Source organism: Oryctolagus cuniculus, chromosome 1, assembly GCF_051225735.1.
Source record: "Oryctolagus cuniculus isolate XC-2025 breed Fujian yellow rabbit chromosome 1, ASM5122573v1, whole genome shotgun sequence".
NCBI classification, from domain to species: Eukaryota; Metazoa; Chordata; class Mammalia; order Lagomorpha; family Leporidae; genus Oryctolagus; species Oryctolagus cuniculus.
The window spans coordinates 146,994,389-147,017,962 of NC_142867.1; the positions used below are offsets into that span (position 1 = coordinate 146,994,389).

The following is a 23,574-nucleotide window of genomic DNA, read 5'->3' on the forward strand; positions in this document are numbered from 1 at the left end:
TTGAGTTTGGCCATGGAGTTTCTAACCACCCCAGTTTAGTTGACATAAAAACAACATTTTTTTTTTTTTTTTAGGGCCGCGCATAACCCACCCCCATGAAAATGAGATTCAACCCCCGCCTGTTCTGTAATACTGAAATGCAGATACTGGGCTGCATCTGGGAGATTGTGGAAGATTTGTCAGGCAGAAGGGGCGGGCATCTCCACCTGGCAGGTTATCAGGTAGAAGGGGGCAGGGCAGGATGCAAAGGCCAGGCTGCCCGTGAAACATTGTCAGGATGACTGAGATGCAGATGCATATGCTGGACACATTAGGCCTTTATGTCACACACACATAAGCTCATAACTGACTTTCTGCCTAATATTTTCCCCTCAAGAGGTAATACCCAAAATTCTTCTTTGGGATTATGGATGGAGTTCCGTTTTCTGTAACTTCTTCGAAGCTGGCATGTGGGCGTCGAGGGGGATTTGGGTATTTCCTCTTGCTACCTGTCTTATGGTGTGCAACAGTGGCCTTGGAAAGACTGTGTTGCTCGGTCCAGAGGGCTGCTCAAGTCGTCCAGTGGAATGGGCTTGAAGTCTTGCCTGATGACCATTTGGAGTTCAACAGCTTTTAGTCTGTTAGAGACAAAACGAACAAGGGCATTAAAAACACACGGTGCAAAGAGAAGCATCAAGATTGCAGAAGTTAGCGGGCCAAGGAGAGGAAATAGCCAGGATTTCCATGACCAGATGTCAGGCCAGAAATCCCAGCTCTGCTTGGCCTGGTCCTGGAGCTGTTTGGCTTTTTCCAGGAAAAGTACAAATCTGGGTTTGTGCCTGTCTAGTCTGATTGACCCAGAGACAATTTTTTTTTTTTTTTGATATTTAGTAGCTGTCGCTCCCCGTCTTCGTGGAGGAGCAACACAGGACCCTGCGCTGTTCTTTCGTCTGCTCGGCCCTCCCCGGGTTTGCTGCTGGTTCTTCCCGGGTTGGCTACTATCCCTTCCACCTCCGTGGAAGGGCAGTTCCCCCTGGCCGCATTCCCCACTTCCGCAGGGGAGCGGCACACCGCCGGCCGGCTTTCTCGGGGGCTGCACGGGTTTCCTTAGATGTTCCCCATAGATGTTCCCCATAGATGTTCCCCATAGATGTTCCTGGTGCATGCCGTCTCTCTCCTCCTTTATAGTCCTCCTCCGCCAATCCCAACTCGGCTGCCCACACGCCGAGTACGCTGCTCTCCTCCAATCAGGAGCAAGTCCTACAGTTTATTAGTTGAACTGGAGGCAGCTGTGCGGAAGCTGTTTACTTCTCTCCCAGCGCCATATTGTGGGAGAGCAGATGCATAGAATAAGTCCTAATTCCAGTAACTCAGTCCAGTCCGGATTGCTCCCCACAGTAGCCAGTTTTGCTAGGAAGTTAAGCCAATGTACAAGACTAGAGTCTCAGGCTGGGAAAAGGACAGACTAATGAATTATTTACATTTAACCATTTATATTATGGATTATTGTGCACACCCCTTAAGAGATAGGCCCTTTAAGTCCTCAGTGAGGACCTGTTCAAATCGGTGTAGGGCTATCTGAGTTAGCTGTTACCGAAAGCCCTGTTTTTAGGAACTGGCAGGGAGGGCTTTCTAAGCTTAATGTTATTGGATAGACTTTTAAGGCCTGGCTGGGTGTGTGAGGCCCAGACCTATCCATGGGGTGCTGGAAGAGAATTGAAAGAGATGCAAATCTCCTTTAAGGGAGGCACCCTGTTGACTTGCATTACATGGATGGACTAGGAGGAGAGCTGAATAGGAGGCTGATGGAAATAGGCAACTTGCATGTCACTGACCCTAGGCCATCCCCTCAATAGCAGTGGCTGGAGCTGGAAGCTGGGCAGAGGCTGGGCAGAGCCAAAGGCTTTTTAGCTCGGGGCCACAGGGTCAGCGGTTCTGAACCAGGAGTCCTTCGACACCCAGGGCAGTTCCGTGTCCAGTGGCCGTGCTCTTGGCAGGGCTGACAGAAGCCATTTGCTGTCACGACAGCTGCTTGCCCAATGCCCTGTCTCCTTATATCAGCAACAGGTGCCATTTGGGGTGCACTGGCCTTGCTGGGTCTCCTTGATGGCAATCACCGTGTAAAGCAGCCATTGATTGGTCTGTTGCCTATCCTCTGCTGCTAGCTTGCTCCTCATTTTTCTGGTCTCTAATAAAGTAGACCAAGGAGGCAGCCTCTATGATGTCAGTCAAGGGGGTGCTTAACCCAATCCTGATTTTTGGAGATTTTTTAAAATATCAGGGTGAGCTAGAAAAACTATGGTCATGGGCAAATTCTGACACTTAGTATTTTCCTGCGAGTTAAGACCGTGCCCATGAGGAGAACTATGACTCTTTAGGTAAGATTAACTGTGGTGACCTGCTTGCATACTTTGAGGTCGTCAGTGTAACTTTTTACACCGAAAAATTGATCTAGTTGTTACATTATTTTATAGTTCAACCTTTTTTGTTGTTGTTGTTGTTGTTTGGGGCCCTATACTGTGGCCAGGCATTATTACAGAAAAGGTCAGTCATCCCTTACATAAGGTCTGGGGATCAAACCGTACATCACAGTGGAGAGTCCTGCAGAACAGTAGTAACTTCCCTTCTGGAAGAGAAAAGAGGAGAAGTGAGGCAGTGAGTTGGGTCTCTAGCCTGACTTTTTGGGCTTTTAGATTTAACTGGCAGTTTAACCAGTGTTTACTGTGTAGCCTGACTTAGAGGAGAAATTGTGGCAGAGGTCTCTGCCATTCTTTGGCTTCTGGGTATTTACCGTGTAGCCTGTGGACACTAGAGCTTTCTTGTGTTTCTGGAACCCAGTTTTCTAGCATCTGCCACATAACCATAACTTAACAGAGACAGTAGAGTACACAATGGATTAACATGAATTTTATGTCTCTTGCTGTCGAATAAACCAGAAATAAAAAAACCTTGTATATAAGAGTTTACATAATTTAGGATTATTTAACAGAGTCAAAAAAAAGAGCTTACAGGACCTAACTCTAGAAATGGCAGAGTAACCGAATAAGCAGACACTGTTAAAATAGACATTACAGTTTTTGCAAAAACAGATTTTAAGATTTATGATTTAGACCATTTTTAGATATTTACTAACATTAGTACACATTTTTATTAAAAAAAACATTGTTATAACAGAAGATCAGACTTTAACTTTAGGTTAGTGTAATTTTGGCATTAGCACTCAACTCTGTAAACAATATTTTAAAATTGTAAACATTTTAAAACTTTTTATGACTTGTTTACACCTTTTGAAACTTTATACCTGTAGTTACTTTTACATAGCCTTGAATTGTCATGTGTGGACAACCTATGAGAATACACGTTAACAAACTCAAACAGTTTTTTTTTTTATCGAATTTGAGATGTTAAAAGTATATATAATATATTTTCCCAAGTTTTACTTAGCACTGATGCCTAGATGACTTAAGACACTGAGTTATTAATGAATACCACATCATTATCTGAAATAAAAGTTAAAATTACATTTTTATGTTTTTAAGTAACATGAGGATAACACCTCCTGGACAGCAAACACTAGTGCATGTTTACAACTTTGAAAAGATCTTCCTCATTAAGAGAAACAAGTTTAAAGCATATCAAAGACATGTAAAACTGAGCAAGCAAGCCACTGAGCAAAGGGTGTTTGCATTACCTCAATTTTCTGAACCAATCTGCATTGGCTTACTTTAGTTAACAACATAAAGGCTTGTATACACAGAATTTACTCTTATTTTTATAAGACCACTTTAGCTGGAAAGCAAAAACATAAATACAGTATAGGTCTGACACCATTTATAACATTTTAATATATTTTATATAATTTGAATTGACCCAAGCAGCTGTTACTTTAATAAATTTAGAGTCTCATTCTTTGAGAGTTCCAGGGATCCGGCTGGAAGCCCAAAGTTGGAAGACTCGGTTTAGAATTTAAGCTGTCAGAGAGTCAAACCATTTAGCCAAAATTAGTACATTTCTGATCAGTTGGGTAATCACTCAGACATTAAAAACAGATAAACAATGTAAACAACTTTGCATTGTAGTTTTCCCAATTAAGACTCTAATGGCAATAGAAAAACACGAAACCTTCAAGACAGGTGAATGCTCTCAGATGAATAACCCATTGTTTAGGTTTTTATTAGCTGCAAAGAGAAAAACCCATCAGGTTGGTAAGGGTTAATGGCTTAAGGTTCTGGCTCCCTTAGGTAAGACCAGCAGTAGTATTGAATTGGAAATTCCTCCAGGAGAGGAGAGAAAAAGCAACCCTGGGGTGGGGGCTCTGCCTAGAGATATTTGGCTATGCCTGCCTGAGTGCGGCAGGCCACATGAACTAGAATACAGTGCAGAGAAAGGCTGTGGTCCCCCATTTACAGGGAAGACTGCACACACCGTGGCCTGGCAGGACTAACCGTGGGGTTGGGTAAGTGTGCCGTTTTACTAAGAGTGTTGGGAACCTCTTATAATTTAACCAAAGCCAGATCAATTAGGACTACTGCAGACACTCAGTCAATTACAACAGATAGTTAACTTTAGCTTTTTTTTAGATTTAGTCCTCAGGCAATCAAAGCTTAGCAACAGTAATACTTCACAAAAAACTTTAAGACGCACCAGAGCTACCATAAGCTGCAAAGACTTTTTACCAGGTTGGAAAGGGTTAACAGGTAACAGGTAACAGCTTTTCCCTAGGTGGAGAGACTTGTGGAATTTCCCTCTCCCTTTCTCCTGGCCAGTGGTATAGGAATGGAGATGAGGAGAGCAAAAGAGTGGCAGAGGGAGCCCCCGGGAGGAGGAGGAAGGCAGAAAGCAATGAAGCTCCTCATGTCTGGGGGCTGAGTGGGGTTTGAAATCTCCTATCACTCAAGGTTACCCACTACCTAGTTGTCTGAGTTTACCTGGAGGGCCAATATTAGCCTCGACCGAAGCTAAGCCCTGCTCGCGTAGCAGTAGGCAGCGTGACCAGGCGTCCCTCTGAGAGAGAGACCTGATCCTCGGGTCGCAGTCCAGCCGCCGGGAAGCCAAAGCGAGCTCAGGGGGTCTCCAGGCTCTCAGCCAACTGCCCTTCCTAATTTCCCTCCCGTTCCTTACAATCCCTCTGGAGTTTCGGCCGTAGCTAAGCCGTGGCCGGGGGGACTCCGCGTTCTCGGAGAGCTGTGGGGTGCCGGACACTCAACGGTCACTTCCACAGATCCGGTCCCGCTTGAGGGAAGGAATACTGACCTTTGATGTCTTCTTAAAATCCCCGTCTGGGTGCCCATGACGGCCAGGCTGGAGAACGGCCTCTTTCACTCAGCGAATGAGTGGTAAATGGAATGAGCCCTCCGGGGGCCAATCCACTCTGAGAGCAGGTCATTTAGAGACACAGAAAGACTGCCACTTTACCTTTTTGACTGACAAAGAAAGGTTATGTGCCTAGTGGCTTACCTCTGACCAATGATTCAAAGTTAGAGACAAAGTTGTAGACACAGTCTGGCCCATGTTAGCAGACAACACAATGTACACAAACAGACAAACAGCATAGAGAAGCAGCATACAACGACCACACAAATGTCTACCAAACGGGAGCCATCACGGCATCCCAAAAATGCTTAACAAATACAAAAGACTAACGAGCTCGATCAAATACCAAAGTTTCGGCAGTACAAACAAAATGTGAGTCTCTGCAGTCTATTTCCCTACTGCAGGCAACCCACCAAACAGGAAACACTGGGCGTCCCCAGTTCTCCCTTTCTCCCGGGGCGTCCCCCGGGATGTGGTCTGTGGCTCCGGAGCACGTCTGCCCGCCACAGTCGGGTGGAGCTCTCGCTCGAGCCCGACAACCACGCTGCTGATTACAAACAAATAACAAACCTTACCAAACAACAAATTAAAGTGTACACGTTTAATCAAAACAATAGGCGCCTTACTCACCCCGAGAGATATCCGTTGGAGGCGTCCACAGGCAGCAGTCAGATCTCGGTGGGACCTCCAAATGTTAGGGTCTAAAAAAAAAAAAAAGCCCACCGCCCAAGGAACGACTCCAAGAGACTTTTTCTCTCATGCAACCAGCAAAGGGTTAAATTTATTGATCCAACATGTTGGGGCCCTCTGACAAGGACAGAGGAGCAGTGAGGAACTACAGCATAGGGTTTATAAAGGCAAAAACCGCAAAATCGGGAGGAGGGAGAGAATACACGGTTGCTAAGCGGTTGCTAAAATCTTACAATCAGCAATTATGATTTTAAGACATAGACAAATCACATCTTCATTATTAGCCCAGGTAACCCAGGTGCAACCTTTCTACTTTTAAGCTTGAGCAATCATGCTAGGGGGTTTTTGTGCGTTGCCAAGGGTGGTGTAGTGCACTGCTATTGTCCGACTATTTGAGATCATAGTTTCAGACCAGAGTCTCACGGTGGGGGGGTTGCTTTCCCAGAATGCAGTCTCAAGTGCTCCAAAATGGAGTCCCTACTGTCAAGGTGCTACTTTACTCTGTCTTATTTTCACAGCTGCACCAGGAAGGTTTAAACCTGTAAGCTTAAGCTTAACTTTTGACACCCATACATATACAATTTTAACTCTTCAATTTAGGTTATACAGAGACCCCTTATGCCCGGGAGGCCTGTTTTTCTTTCCACTATGGAGATGTAGGTAAGCATTTGCTTATGATGATCAAAATTTCATGCTTGCAATTTTGAAAGATTCTGCAGTGGACTGATGTTCTCTCATCTCCTTTCCTTCCATCTACTTTTGCTTCCTGGACTTCTGTTCCCTCACATGGTTAATGTTACCTTGAGCTCTTTTAGTAGTTCATTTGTGAGCAAAATAAATTTAAATGGAATGTTTCAGAGGACTCACAGCAAAGAAAAACACTTCTACAAGTCTTTCAACTGTATGGGCGAAGGCGCCTTACTTTGCTGTCTCAGACGCTCCAGTTTTCTTTCATCCCTCTCCTTTCTCTCCTCTGTCTTAGCAACACCACCTGCCACAAGGAATAAAAATCCATTCCTGTTCATGAAAAGTGGCAGAGCTATCTCTGTTATTCTGTAGAATTTTTTGACAAGAGTCTATCAAGTTATTATCACAAATAAAGCTGGATCCCTCCAAGGAATAATTCTGGTGCCAGACATTATAATAATCACTTCCCCTCATTTTAATGAAATATACATTAAAATCATAACTCTTGATTCTCTGGATCATGTCTCTTCTAATCTTGAAATGAAGATGACAGAGTTAGATCTTTGCCTATCTTTCATTCTTTCTGTTTCTTTATTTTTGCTTGATTTTTTTTTTCAGTCTGGAGATTTTATTAGATGTGTTCTCTTTGTGTATCTCTTTTCAACCTGGTTGATTGAGGGGCAGTAGGTGAGGAAGAGAGAGGTTAATGGATATGCCAGAGCCAATGTAAGTTTGAGACTTGAGTTCTTGATAGCTATAAAGGGCCTTAAAAAGTTCACGGGCCAGGAGGATAGGGGGTGGATGCAATCATTTAGCCTAACTCGTTAAGAGGCCCATGTTCCCGGATCATAATGCCTGGGTTCCATACCTACCTCCACTTCCTGACTTCAGCTTCTTGGTAGTGAAGACCATAGGAGACAGCAGTGATGGCTCAAGTAATTGATTTCCTGCCAACCACCTGGATTGAGTTCCTAGCTCCCTGCTTCAGCCTGTCCCAGTCCCAGCCATTACTAGCATTTGGGAGAGTGAACCAATGATTAGGAGATTCTCATTCTCTCTCTCTCTGACCTCTCTCTCTCTCTCCTCTCTCTCCCTCGCCAAATAAATAGATGAGCTAATAAATTAATCCTTAGAAGTTCATGGAAAACACATATTATGATAAAACTATGCATGAAGTTCTAAAACATCTTGAACCAAAATAAGCTCATCTTGTAATTCTACTTTTCATGAACTTTTTTTTTTTTTTTTTTGACAGGCAGAGTGGACAGTGAGAGAGAGAGACGGAGAGAAAGGTCTTACTTTGCCGCTGGTTCACCCTCCAATGGCAGCCGTGGCCGGCGCACCACACTGATCCGATGGCAGGAGCCAGGTACTTCTCCTGGTCTCCCATGGGGTGCAGGGCCCAAGCACTTGGGCCATCCTCCACTGCACTCCCGGGCCACAGCAGAGAGCTGGCCTGGAAGAGGGGCAACCGGGACAGAATCCGGCGCCCCGACCGGGACTAGAACCCGGTGTGCTGGTGCTGCAAGGTGGAGGATTAGCCTAGTGAGCCGTGGCGCTGGCTATTTAATGAACTTTTAAAATACTTTTTATTGTACTTTGATATTTGTAAAAAGTATTATATTTAATAGCTAGCTTTAAAATCTTTTAAAATCCTTTTCTTCATTTCTAGAGTTTGTTTGGTGGTTAATTATTGTCATATTAGTTTGGAATGGGCAAAACTCAGTTTCTGTAAGACTGTCAACTTGGATGTGGTTTAAAAACTTTGTAAACACTGCATAAGATAAGAGAGCATTTAGTATGCCCATTTGGGTCTCTTAAAGTCTCGTTGTTATCACAAAGTGAAGAGGAAGTCTGGTGTTAGCTGTGCATGGATTGTGTTTCTCCATAAGCCCTAATGGCTATTTCCATTTTATCAGAGCTGTTGCAATCATCAAATATTTCTTAGAAAACAAGTTCTGATAACTTCATTTGGGAGTAAACCAAGTTTTCATGACCTTTCCAACAGCAGAAAGGATATTAATTTTTTTTACTTTGGAATTTAGAAAAAAATAATTGGAAATACTTAGAGTGACCTCTATCCTTAGAATACCATTTAGCAGAATTATACAATAAGCTCAGGAAAGAAAAATGTTTCAGGAGTTAGAAAAGTTGATATGATCATTTCAGCTGTAATATATGTTAAGGTTTATTTAAGTAGTTCTAGTTTTCTCTGCGAAATCTGAGCTCTTTGGGTGAAATGTGAGGTTTCTGTGATGAATCTTTCATGGAGGCATCCATAGAGCAAATATTCTATATGGCAGTCTGGACATTTTCAGATTTCAGAATAAGTGAAAGAACACCTTGAGGAAGTTTGGTTTTCCATTGGTTAAATATCTTGAAGTGTTAACTAATAATTTGATTATTAGTGAAAAAACATGAATTGAGACTTCAGAAAACATAGTGAAATCCATACTATTTAAACAAAATCATCTCTGAAGACATGTCATTCTCAACAAATGAGTTGGTAGTAGAAGAATTCTGTCTTCTTCTACCTCATTTTATGGTGCAATGTAACCTCTTTGTTTTTAAAGTTAGCTCTGCATTTTATCCAACCATATTCTATGACATTAAAGATTGCAGATTAGTAAATGCATGTAACAACATTACGAATCCTGATTCTGTATTTCCAATTGCTATGTCAGTAACAAAAATTAGCATGCTAGTTAACTGCTAACCTGAGACTCCAGGGTATTGATAGAAACAGGATACAAAGAAACAGATACAAAGGATTTATACTGAATTATACAATGCTTTCCAGAGGAATAGGAATGGTTTTAGAATTTTACATCTCTCTCTCTCTCTCTCTCTCTCTCTTTTTTTTTTTACAGGCAGAGTGGACAGTGAGAGAGACAGAGAGAAAGGTCTTCCTTTTGCCGTTGGTTCACCCTCCAATGGCCGCCAAGGCCAGTGCACCGCACTGATCTGATGGCAGGAGCCAGGTGCTTCTCCTGGTCTCCCATGGGGTGCAGGGCCCAAGCACTTGGGCCATCCTCCACTGCACTCCCTGGCCACAGCAGAGAGCTGGACTGGAAGAGGGGCAACCGGGATAGAATCCGGCGCCCCAACCGGGACTAGAACCCGGTGTGCTGGCACCGCTAGGCAGAGGATTAGCCTATTGTGCCACGGCGCTGGCCGTACATATCTCTTTTTGATTGACCTGGTTTGTCTTATTTTTGTATTGCTGAGAATAAGAGCTTTTATATTTTTTAGTTTAAAAATTAGATTAACATTTACATCTCTTATTATAGTATTGAGGACTACATCCATGCCACATAGAAACATAGACTTCCATATTATTGTGGTTGCTTATAAATATATTTAACAATGCACACATTACATTCCCAGGAGTTAAAAGTAATTTTTGAGTTTTTGAGATCAAATTCATAGGCTTCCCTGGGAAGAAATCCATTGTGGTCTTTGAATATGATGTGTCTGTTGTTAAGAATCTAAGCTTGAGAAAAAGCTGTGTGTCTCTTCTAACTAGCTATGAAATAATTAGGGAGTTACAAGGAAACGTTGCCATAATTATCATTCTGATAGTACTCACATTAAAATGAACATAATTGCCTCATCATTGTTTATAAATGTTTATAACTTATAAAGTCTTCCTATTTTTTAAAGATTTATTTATTTATTTGAAAGAGTTAAAGAGAGAGAGAAGGAGAGACAGAGCGAGAGAGAGGTCTTCCATCCGCTGGTTCAATCCTCAGTTGGCTGCAATGGCCAGAGCTGCACTGATCCAAAGCCAGGAGCCAGGAGCTTCTTCCGGGTCTCCCACGTGGGTTCAGGGGCCCAAGGACTTGACCCAGTGGAGCTGCTGGGTCTCGAACCAGCATCCATATGGAATGGCGGCACTGCAATGGTGGCTTTACCTGCTACGCCACAGTGCTGGCTACAAGCCTTCCTACTTTTAAAAAAGCCTTTAAGTGTCTTATAGTAAAAAACAAATTCATGCATGTGCATTCATCTAGGCAATTCAAAATTATTCTGAAAATGTTTGATCAGAAACCAGCTGGAGAATGAGTAGAAATGGAATTCTGATCAAGCTGAGAACTGCTGTTTAACACCATAAGGGTGCAACACTGCTATCATATTGTAAACTGAAATTTGATGGCAGGTAAACAAAATGGGAAATGAACATTATGGAACTTTTTGTCTTCTAAAAAGAGGCTTCGCAAGGCAGATATTTGGTGCAACCACTGAAGTGGTCATGTGTAATGACTGCATCCCGTATCAGATTCCCTAGGTTCAAGTCCTGCCTGGTTCTCCCAATCCAGCTTCTTGCTGTTGCACACCCTGGTAGGCAGCAAGTAGTGGCTCAAGTAGTTGGATCCTGCCACTCGTGTGAGAGGACTGGATTAAGTTCCTGTCTTTAGGTTTAGGCCTGGCCCAACCCTGCTTTTTAGGGCATTTGGGGAGTGAATGAAAGGATGAAGAATCTCTCTGTCTCTGTCTCAGTCCTTCAAATAAAATGAAAATATTTAAAAAAAATTTTAAGGTAAAATCAGTATAGTCTAAGAAGAGTTTGTCACTGGATACTTCTGTAATACTGAAAATCTGAAAAACTTAGTCCCACAAAATTGCACAAGATTCTACATATGCTGATGGAGCGGTATTTTCTTGTGTAAAGATTTTACATACATTGCCATTGCCGGCAACGCAGCTCACTATGCGGCGCCGGCACCCAGGGTTCTAGTCCCAGTCGGGGCGCCGGATTCTGTCCTGGTTGCCTCCCTTCCAGGCCAGCTCTCTGCTGTGGCCCAGGAGTACAGTGGAGGATGGCCCAAGTACTTGGGCCCTGCACCCCATGAGAGACCAGGATAAGTACCTGGCTCCTGGCTTCGGATCCACGCAGCGTGACGGCCACAATGCACCGGCCATAGCGGTCCCTTGGGGGGTGAACCAATGGAAAAAGGAAAACCTTTCTCTCTGTCTCTCTCTCTCTCTCACTGTCTAACTCTGCCTGTCAAAATAAAAATAAATAAATAAATAAATAAATAAATACGTTGCCATTAATTTAGCTTCCAGACTTCCTTCATTCGATACCATTCCCTTGTGGTGACTTCACTTCCTTCCCTGCAAGTTAAATCAGTATACATTTATTAGCTTTGAAGAATTCTTAGAGGTCCTGAAGGTAGAGAACTAGTTTGGAAATAAGGAGACTCCTTCTCAAGGCATAAAGTTGACCTGTGCTGGGAAAATAAATGAAACACGCCCTTTCTACACTTCTTTCTACAGAGCAGAGTTGGCAAATTTTCTGCAAAGGGACGCAGAATAAATATTTTAGGTTCTACAAGGTTGTATGTGTCTGCTACAGCTACTGCACTGTTTTATTACAATGGAAAAGCAAATGGACATGGCTGTTTTCCAACAAAATTTTATTTATGAACAATAAAATTTGAATTTCCTGTAGCTTCTCATATGCCAAAACATTTTTCCATTGGTTTTTATCAGCAGCGGTAAACATGAAAACCATTTTCATTGCATGTGCCCTACAAATGCAGGTGTTAGGCTGGACTGCTGACATAGAGTTCAAGTATCTGTCACTCATCGGAGGGCCCTTCCTTTGTTATATGGTGGATCATAACTTTCAATATTTTCACCACTGAGATACTTTTCATTCATTTATCATGCATAGAATCTAGGCACAACCATATCCACTCCACATAATCTATAACCTTTTATTTTCTTTTTCTTTTGTTAGATTAATGATTTTTCATCTCTGCGGCTGCAAAATCACTTTTGACCTAAGTCACATAAAAGAAGTTTACAAAGAAGTCAAAATATTTCATGACGTTTCTGATATTGCCTGCTATCGTCTTGTGAAAACAGAATTTCTATCAACAAAGACTTTGAAAATTACTTAGTTAAGTGAACCCCAGATTTTTTACAATTAAAGTCGGAAACTTTTTTAGCTTAGTTGAAAATAGATAATCATGAAATAATTGCATGTGAAAATAACACATCTTTATATGTTAAACACTTCCCTTATCCCTCCAACCTTCAATTCAGGATGGAGCAAAAAAGCACAGATTTTTAAGTATTGGTATTTTCTTGCTTGTTTGCATCATCCATTTGTAATATATTTAATTTCTTATCTGAGATTATTAATGTACATACTGCAATTTATTTTCAGACACTGAGAGAACAGTATCATGAAAGAAGGACAAGCCACTTAATTCTAGAAGGATTATCTACTCTTTTATATCCCATAAATATTTGGTTGTATAAACAGTGGCATTATATGCATAACGTCAATGCCCAATGCAGTGCTGATATCTGCAGTACTTATGCCAAGGCATTGAGATGGTTTTTAGATAACCAATATAGCACATAAATCCTTTCTCAAACTGCAGACGCCACAGCACACTTAGACTACAGTATCTCCAGAGAATATTTCATGCCAAGGAAGCAGTTATGCATTGCCTTAGCTTGTGAGAATTCATATGCATGTGGAAGATTACGGAAGAAAAGGCAGAACTGGGGAGAGGAGGATAAGCCACAGTGCAACACTGGCAACAAGTACCACCACCCAGGGAGGAGGATTGACTGTCTCAGTTCTACTGAAGATTTTATAAGTCAAGTTCTTCTACATAGAGCGCAAGGAAGTATCTGTTGTACTATACAATGTGCAAGGACTAATTCCACAGAGGATACTGTCGCTCCCCCTCTTCGTGGAGGAACGACACAGGACCCTGCCTAGGCTTCATATCCGAGTCACGGCACCATTATGTCGCTCCCCCTCTTCGTGGAGGAGCGACACTAGACCCTGCCTAGGTTTCCTATCCAAGTCACGGCACCATTATGTCGCTCCCCCTCTTCGTGGAGGAACGACATAGGACCCTGCGCTGTTCTTTCTGTCTGCTCGGCCCTCCCCGGGTTTGCTGCTGGTTCTTCCCGGGTTGGCTACTATCCCTTCCACCTCCGTGGAAGGGCAGTTCCCCCTGGCCACATTCCCCACTTCCGCAGGGGAGCGGCACACCGCCGGCCGGCTCTCTCGGGGGCTGCACAGGTGTTCCCCTTAGATGTTCCCCATAGATGTTCCTGGTGCATGCCGTCTCTCTCCTCCTTTATAGTCCTCCTCTGCCAATCCCAACTCGGCTGCCCACACGCCGAGTACGCTGCTCTCCTCCAATCAGGAGCAAGTCCTACAGTTTATTGGCTGAACTGGAGGCAGCTGCGTAGAAGCTGTTTTCTCCTCTCCCAGCGCCATATTGTGGGAGAGCAGATGCATAGAATAAGTCTTAATTCCAGTAACTCAGTCTAGTCCGGTTTGCTCCCCACAGATACCAGTTGTCGGGCATCTATGGCTCTCTCTACACATAGGCAAACAAATCCTAAAAGCCAGAAAGCAGCAAAGACAAGGGCTGGCTGTTGGGTTGAAATGCACAGGGGCTCTGAGGGGATGGGGCAGAGCAAGACACCGTCTGCTACGTGCCCAGTGGAAGGAAATGTGTAGCAAAAACTGGAATTGGGTTGTCAATTCAGGCTGTTTGAATCTTAGTCCTATAAATTCTGTGATTGTAGTCATATAACTCACCTGCAACTTAGTTTTCTTGTCTCTAAAATTGGGAAATCTATTTCATGAAGAGTGTCTAAAGGGTTGAACAGAATGATGGTTAAGTTTTGAAGGGATCTGGGGCAGAGAGAACAGTATGAAGAAAATATGAAGTCTTCAAAGAGTACTAAGTGTTTGGGAAACAGTATGACACAGACAGAAAGTATGGGGTAGAAATGGGGTCCCATGGGAACTATTAAAAGAGAGACCTATGGGGTCCCATGGGAACTGTTAAAAGAGAGAACTATGGGGCCGGCGCTGTGGCAGGTTAACGCCCTGGCTTGAAGTGCTGGCATCCCATATGGGCGCCAGTTCGAGTCCCGGCTGCTCCTCTTCCAATCCAGCTCTCTGCTATGGCCTGGGAAAGCAGCAGAAGATGGCCCAAGTTCTTGGGCCCCTGCACCCGCGTGGGAGACCTGGAGGAAGCTTTTGGCTCTTGGCTTCGCATTGGCACAGCTCCAGCCATTGTGAACAACTGGGGAGTGAACCAGTGGACGGAAGACCTCTCTCTCTTTCTCACTGCCTCTCCTCTCTCTGTGTGTAACTCCTTCAAATAAATAAATAAATCTTAAAAAAAAAAAAAAAAAAAAAAAAAAAAAAAAAAGCCGGTGCGGCAGCACACTAGGCTAATCCTCCACCTGCGGTGCCAGTACCCCGGGTTCTAGTCCCGGTTGGGGCGCCAAATTCTGTCCCAGTTGGGGCGCCGAATTCTGTCCCGGTTGCTCCTCTTCAGTCCAGCTCTCTGCTGTGGCCCAGGAGTACAGTGGAGGATGGCCCAAGTGCTTGGGCCCTGCACCCACATGGGAGACCAGGAGGAAGCACCTGGCTCCTGGCTTTGGATGGGTGCAGCGCCAGCCGTGGTGGCCATTTGGGGGGTGAACCAACAGAAGGAAGACCTTTTTCTCTGTGTCTCTCTCTCACTGTCTAACTCTGCCTGTCAAAAAAGTAAAATAAAATAAAATAAAATAAAATAAAAAGACCTAATCTCTTTTAGGAAAACCAGGGGAGTGGTAAGAATTTGAGGACTAGGCCGGCGCCGCGGCTCACTAGGCTAATCCTCTGCCTTGTGGCTCCGGCACAACGGGTTCTAGTCCTGGTCAGGGCGCTGGATTCTGTCCTGGTTGCCCCTCTTCCAGGCCAGCTCTCTGCTGTGGCCAGGGAGTGCAGTGGAGGATGGCCCAAGTGTTTGGGCCCTGCACCCCATGGGAGACCAGGATAAGTACCTGGCTCCTGCTATTGGATCAGCGCGGTGCGGCGGCCGCAGCGCGCCAGCCGTGGCGGCCATTGGAGGGTGAACCAACGGCAAAGGAAGACCTTTCTCTCTGTCTCTCTCTCTCACTGTCCACTCTGCCTGTCAAAAAAAACAAACAAACAAACAAAAAAAAGAATTTGAGGACTAAAGAATCGGGGAGGATATCTGGTGGACTGAGCTGAAGTGGGAAATACAACTCCCTGCTTTAAACATGCAGATATGTAGAAAAAATAAAAGGGTGTATTATGAAGCCAAACTCAAAATAAGAAAGGTGTGGTAGATTAAAATGGTCTCAAATTCTTTATTATTCCTCCCATTACAAGACAAATTACCCTCCCTGTGAGTCTGGGTTAGCCTTAGTGACTTGCTTGACTGATAGAAAATGGCAAAAGTAACTTTCTGGGACTTCTGAGGTTAAGAAGCCTTTTAGCTTTGACCCGCTGCTCCATGAATATCCACAAACAGCCCTTGTGCCACCCTTTAAGGGCCCAAATGAGAGACCATGTGAAGAAGCCAGAGACCATATAGAAAATGAGGGTTGGATTAAAATTGAAAATGCATCAAAGATAATTTGTCAGATCAGCAGAATAAAAGAGTAAAAACAGAAGCATCTAAGTCATTGCTGGGAGCCTTTAACAGCTGAAAACTCCACTGATAATAAATGTTCTCAGCAATGGGAAACTGGGAACTTCCTAACACCACTAAAGAACATCCAAAACCATCACAATTAATCGTGAAAGAGAATGATTTCCCTCTGTGATTAGGAGCAAAGCAAGACTACTGTTTTTTTTTTTTTTTTTTTTTTTTTAAGATTTATTTATTTATTTGAAAGTCAGCGTTACACAGTGAGAGAAGGAGAGGCAGAGAGAGGGAGAGAGGTCTTCCTTCCGCTGATTCATTTCCCAATTGACCACAGTGGCTGGAGCTGCACCGATCGAAGCCAGGAGCCAGGAGCTTCCTCTGGGTCTTCCCATGTGGATGCAGGGACCCAAAGACTTGGGCCATCTTGTACTACTTTCCTAGGCCATAGCAGAGAGCTGGATCAGAAGTGGAGCAGTCGGGACTCAAACTGGCGCCCATATGGGTGCTGGCACTGCAGGCGGCAGCTTTACCCACTATGCCACAGCATTGGCCCCAGGGCTACCTGTTCTTAATACTGCCATTCTACATTGTACTGGAAGTCCAAACCAGTGCAATGAAGTAAAAAGTAAGACATAGGTACTCTAAATGAAGAAGTAAAACTGTTTATTTTCCACACAACATGATTGTGTATGAAAAAATCTATTTCTTTGAAACAGCCACTGATACCAGTAAATGAGTTTAGCAAGATCTCAGGATAATAGTTTCTCCACTATACTACAGTAAATTTAATTTTATAAACTAACAATGAGTAATTGAAAATTAAAATTAAAATCACATTGTCTTGTACAATAGCATTAAAAATCAGATATTTTTAGAGATAAATTTAACAGGATATGTGAAAGACCTATAAATCACAATCTATACAATAATATTGAGAAAAATTAAAGAAGGCTTAAATAAATTAAGATGATATATTCCATGATCACTGATAGGCAGCCTCAACATTGATAAGGTATGAATTCTCCCAAAATGATCTTTAAGAACTAACACGGTCACAATGTCATCAGGACTTATTTTTGTGTAAACAACAAAATTTATCTTAAAATTTAGTGGCAAAACTTAGATCCAAAAATATCTAAAACAACTTTGAAAAAGAATAGCAAGTTTGAAGGATTGATACTACTTGGTTTTAAGATTTGTATTCAATTTATTATAAAACAATGTAACAGAGGGCACATAGTATTGGATAAAGGACAGATCAATCAATAGCAAGGAATGGAGAGCCCAGAAAGAGACCCACATATTTATGGCCATTTTATTTGTCACAAAGGTGATTCAGTGGGGAGATGACAGGTTTTTTTCAAGTAGTGCTGGAAGAACTAGATATCCATACAGATGAAACATAACTTCAACTGTCAACTCACCCAGTACACAAAATGGTCATACATACAGTAATAAATGATAAATCAATAGTATTTCTAGAAGAAAACATTAGGGATAGCTCTGCAAATCTGGATGGTCCAAAGCATATTAAATGGATCATGAGCAGGAAGAAATGAACTGCATTTCCTCTGCTCTCACACCAAAATCAACACAAAAGACCCATGTTACAGCAGAATTTATGAACAGAGTTGACACACCAAGGCCTTTTAATAGGAAACAATATTATTATTATTGTTGTTATTATTATTATTGTTATTATTGGGCTCAGTTGGATTCATATCCAAAGAGGCTGAGGCCCGAACAAAGAGGGGGTATTTTCTCATATATATTTTTAGTTCCTTTGTTCCCCCATATATGGTTACAAGCATACACTTAACTGGATATTCTAATGTTACATGGTGGCTATAGGAATTGATACAGTACTGCACATGGATATGTAGTTACTGATAATGTTTAACTACTTTTTCTTATTATATCTAATATTTCTTCCATACACATACTAAGACACTGTCTGGCAAGGGTTAACACTATGGCTCTGTGTTACCAAACAGAAGCTAAAACAGTTACAGGCAAGCAGATAATGATCACACTCTAGTCCCAGGTTAAGTTTTTTTTCTTCTTTTATCTTTATTTTGAGAAGGCCTCTATCACAATGTGACCTCGAAAGATCTGAGTATTTATCACCACCAATAAGCAAACAACCCATTCTGCAGCAGTGACCAGTGGGGCATCCTTTAATCCATTCAGTTGTGACACTGTGTACCAGTAAGTAGTGTCAGAGCCCACAGTTTGAGGACTCAGCCTCCAGCACTGCCCCTACTTCAGATCCAGTTGCAAGTCCAGGTTTCTGAAACTTATGATTGCCCAGCTTTAAACTGGAGTTACTATGTGGACATGTAAAATTATACAACTTGGAAAACAGGTAGTAACTTAGAAATTTACCAGATACTTACCATATGACCCAGAAATGTCATTACTCAGAAGGAACCAAGGAGGAATGAACACGTAGGTTCCTTCACACAAATACTTGTACAGCAATAGTCATAATAGTTTCATTCATAATAGCCTGAACTTGGAAATAAGCCAATTGTCAGTCAACAAAGGAAAGGATAAACATATTATGGTGCAATACATAACGTAATCCTAGTCTTTACTAGAAAGGAATGGAGTACTGAAATACACAATATATACAAATCTTATGCTGAGTAAAATAAACCAGCACAGAGTACATACTGTATGATTCTATTTATGTAACACTGTAGAAAAGACAGAATCACACTGACTCTATAGTGGGCAAACGCAGCTGTACATCTGTCCAAAGTAATTTTACAGAGTTAAAGTGGGTGCGTTTTTATTAAATGTCACTTCATTAAAATGATTAAGAAATGATTGCATTCTCAGCAGCAGTTTATGCTGAAGACTCTCAAGTGGGATCTTCCTTGTGCATCCTCACAGTTTTATAAGAAATTCTTTATTTTTCTCCTCTAGAGTAGTATTTGCTTTCATGGCTCAAACAATTTTTATTTACAAAAAGTGTTGTCAATTACACTGAGGCAGTATTAAATGCCTTAGGTTTACAAGGCCAAAATGAAACTTCCCCAAATCAGCTTTAACTTAAAATCTCATGACAAATAGATTCTGGAGGTGTATACATCACATTTTCCTACCAGCCTTTGTCAGATTCTTCGAATCTTGCCTGCTTTTCCCTGTCTCTTTAAGAAAACTGTTTACATTTGTGTATTAGTTTACTGTTGCCTCAAATAAATGCCCATAAAATGAACAATGTGAGCACCTCACGGTTCTATAGTGAGAAACCCGGGGACAGTTTAGTTGGCTTCACCACTCAGGGTCTTACAAGGATGAAACCACATTAGGATCAGTGAAGTTATTGGCAGGGCGCAGTTCCTTGCAGTTGTAGGACTGAGGTACCAGTTTTTTTTTTTTTTTTTTTTTTTTTTTTCCTGGCGATTATGCAGCCATCCCTAGCTCCCACAAGTCACTTACCCTTGTGTCCCAGCTACCTGGGTTCTCATGACGTGGCAGTTCACCTCCTCAAAGCCAGCAAGGGAAGGGAATCTTAACATGAGAGCACTTCAAGAAGTTCACGGGAATGGGGCCAGCATTTGGTATAGTGGTAAGGTTGCCACTTTAAACTACCTGGGTTTCCGTTCTGGCTCCACTCCTGATGCCAGTGTTCTGCTGATGTGTACCCTGAAAGCAGCAGGTGATGGTTCACGTTTTTTGGTTCCTGACACTCATGTGGAAAGCCTGGATTGAGTTCCCGGCTCCTGGCTTCAGGCTGGGCTTCAGTCTGGGCCCCTGCTGTTGCAGGCAGTTGGGCATTGATCCAAGCAGATGGGAAATCTCTGGCTGTCTGTCTGTCTGCCTTTCAAGTAAATAAAATACATTTTTTTAAATAAAATACATTTTGGAGCCGGCACTGTAGAGTAGCAGGTAAAGCCACCACCTGCAGTGCCGGCATCCCATATGGGAGTCCTAGCTGCTCCACTTCCGATCCAGCTCTCTGCTATTGCCCAGGAAAGCAGTGGAAGATGGCCCAAGTCCTTGGGCCCCTGTACCCATGTGGGAGACCCGGAAGAAGGTTCTGGCTCCTGGCTTCGGATCGGCTCAGCTCTGACCCTTGCGGCCATCTGGGGAGTGAATCAGAAGATGTAAGACCTCTCTCTCTGCCTCTCATTCTCTCTCTGTGTAACTCTATCAAATAAAAAAACTTAAAAAATAAATAAAAATAAAATACATTTTTAGGTGGAAAAAGTTTTAAAAGATAAGTTTATTTTGGTGCAAAACATTTTTGAAATCCAGGTGTAGTTTTTTTCATAATGTGCTTGTTCCATGAACTTTTCAAAGACCTCCTCATATAACTTGATGTAATACCAGGAGTGACTTTCATCCTACTCACAGGCCCCTTTCGCTCTGAAAAGGGAACGATTATGCAGAACATGTGCCCCAGGAGGCAGGAATTTGGGGGCCTTGTAGAATTCTGCTTATCTTGGTTTTTTGTTTGTTTTTATATTTTTGGTTTTGGCTTTGGTTTTTGGTGTCTTCAAGTTGGATGATGGCTATATATTTCACTGGATCTGATTTTTCTCCCTCTTTGCTTCCTACATATATAATATAAAATACAAACTTTCATCACACTGAGAGAAGCAAGATGTATGAGACATATAGTTTGCTAAATATATTAAAATGACACATGAGTCTTGTTTGGTGAGAAGGATCAAATTTTGAGCTTCTCATAATGAGATCAGAAATTTGAAACTTACCAATTCTCACTAAATTCTCACATGTCATACACCTATTCTGTGGCTTGTGATACTAATTGCTGTTTGACCTTATTTGGAGCATTATAGAAAATATTTAACTTTTTGCAATGACTTACCAAATCTAATGACTGCCAACACTGCATACACATCAATGCTAATGCGTTATTTACAGAAACACTATGCAATCAATGGGAAACTTCAACTGGGTCTATAGTATTTTACTTGAAAAAATACATCTTGGGGCTGGCACTGTGACTTAGTGGACATCCCATATGGGCACAGTTCCAAACCTAGCTGTTCCACTTCTGATCCAGCTCCCTGCTAATGCACCTGGAAAAGCAGTGGAGGATGGCCCAAGTCCTTGTGTCCCTGCCCTCCATGTGAGAGGCCTGGCTCCTAACTTCTTGGAAGTAAACCAGTGGATGGAACATCTCTCTCTTTTGTCTCTGTGACTCTGCCTTCCAAATAAATAAATCTTTTTGTAAGTTTAAAAAAGGAAAAAAATGTATCTGAAAAATATGATAAAATATCCACATTGGATAGAGGCTATGGGTGCTATATAATTTTATCTTTTTTCATGCTTTAAATAAAGAGTAAGGAGATTGCTACAATAAAAGTTTGCTGACACATTAGTCTCTGCAGAAACTTCAGTACAGTTTTTTTAGCTTTCTGATGAACAGTAAGCTGTGAGTAGATATTCTTGAGAAAACTAAGTCCTGGGGTCTTGCAGGGGTGTGTATGTTTCAGAGAGTTCTTAAACTAATTACACCCCCCCCCCCACCTCCAACCACCCCAGTACTATGGCATTACCCAGGTATTGAGGCAGGGTAACTGAAGTGTTAAGTCGTGCTCTGAGGAAGTCTCCTGTACCCGAGGAAAATCCTACACGGAAGATCACAATGAGATTCCATTAAAAGCTTCTCCCACTCCTGAGTGAAAAGCGGCTAAGGGGGTAGTGCTCATTCCCATTCTGAAAAGTTGGGCCAATGTATTATGTGGCAGCAAGGTATCATTTCTTAGGACTCACCACCACAGTCATTATCTAAAAAAGTTTCCTGAAGTATATTCCCAAGAGCAATTAGTCTGTGGAAAGCTCACAGAAACTGAAACCAAACCCAACCTCAAATTCAAAGCTAACATAGCTAAACAATTCAGGGATTATTAAACAGCTTTCTCTATCCCATCTAAGAAGGAGTGTAGTAGGATTCTTTTCCAAATTTATTTGTGATTTACAAATGTATTTGATCTCAGAACTCCTTCTTTCCAAAGATATCTTTTCACTACTTTGAGAAACAGGCTCTAAGAGGATTATCGCTGATGTGTAAATTCCATGAGCACCCAGAGAGCAGGCTGATCTTTCTAAAAGTCATGATGATAACTGTGGGCCATCTCACCTTACCTACCAATTCAATGGTTCTCAAAGGCTGCTCTGTTATCTCCAATTCCTGGCTAGTTGTTTCTGGATGCTAAAATAGAAAAGAAATGCCTCCTATTTCTTTTTTCTCTTTCTTCTGTATCTTGGAGGTGAGGGGGTAGAGACAGATTATTTAACCTTGGCTTCCTCCTTCAAATATTGCTGGGGATATTCAAAAAGGATTCCTGCAAACTGTTACTTGAGCCGACATAATACATGCTAAGCAATATATTTGTGACAGGTCTCAATGAAATTGTGGAACCTTTGGTAGAAAAAGCAGGATCTAATTTTTCTACAACAGTTAGGACATAGCTTGGTTAGGCCAAAAAGAGAAAAGCTAAAGCATTTGTTTGATAACTGGCGTTGTGTCATGATGATAAGAAACTATGAAGATAAAATCATGTGATAAAGTGTGGGTAAAAGGAGGACTGTTTGGATCTGTATGAGACCAGGTTGCTCAGATGAAGCTTCTTCTTGGTTCTGTTTTACTTGAGGCACAACTGGGGGTTTTTGAGCCAGGGGGCAGGCTTTCTCAAACTCAGCGCTAGTGAGATTATCAACCAGGTAGTTCTTTGTAATTGAATTGTAATTTTAAATTGATAACAGTGGAATTATAAACAAATAAATGGCCTCTGTTTTAAATCACTGTGTGTTGGTTGTATTGTTATGCAGTAATAGATAACTGATGTATAGTATGCCTGGAGTAGATTAATCTCCAGGGAAATAAGAAGATGTATGCCTAAAACATTTAGAATAATCCACATATCTTTTTTTCTTAGATCCAGAAACCTTTTATTTAAGGTATACAAACTTCATGCATTTCATAAGTACAACTTTAGGAACACAGTAATTCTTCCCACCATACATGCCCTCCCACCCTCACTCCCACCCATCTTCCTCCTCCCTTTCCTATTCCCAACTTTTTATTTTTTACTAAGATTTATTTTCAATTAACTTTATACACATAAGATTAATTCTATACTAAGTAAAGAGTTCAAAAAATAGTATGAAAAAAAATCCTGTCCCTCAACAGTCAGACAAGGGTTGTTCAAAGTCATCCTATCTTAAAGTGTCAATTTCACTACTATAGATTACCTAGGTGCTCTGTTAGTTACCACAGATCACTGGAACATATGCTATTAGTCCTTTCGAGATTGGCTTATTCAACAAGTATAATGGTTTCCAGGTGCATCCATTTTGTTACAAACAACAGGATTTCATTTTTTTTTACTGCTGTGTAGTATTCCATGGTGTATATATCCCATAATTTCTTTATTCCAGTCTTCAGTTGATGGATATTTGGGCTGATTCCATCTCTTAGCTATTGTAA

At 42.0% G+C, this 23,574-nt stretch overlaps 1 protein-coding gene and 1 long non-coding RNA gene across 2 annotated transcripts in view; one reads left to right on the forward strand and one right to left on the reverse strand.

The window, feature by feature from the left end:
- The window catches only part of LOC100350055 (ras and EF-hand domain-containing protein), a 245,165-nt gene that overhangs the window by 110,040 nt on the left and 111,551 nt on the right, over positions 1–23,574 (forward strand). The window lies entirely within an intron of this gene.
- Positions 1,376–5,227, reverse strand: LOC149128691 (uncharacterized). Its single transcript, XR_016223132.1, has 2 exons — positions 4,908–5,227; positions 1,376–2,605 (listed from the first exon to the last, which is right to left on the reverse strand). It is a non-coding gene; the product is annotated as an uncharacterized LOC149128691 (long non-coding RNA).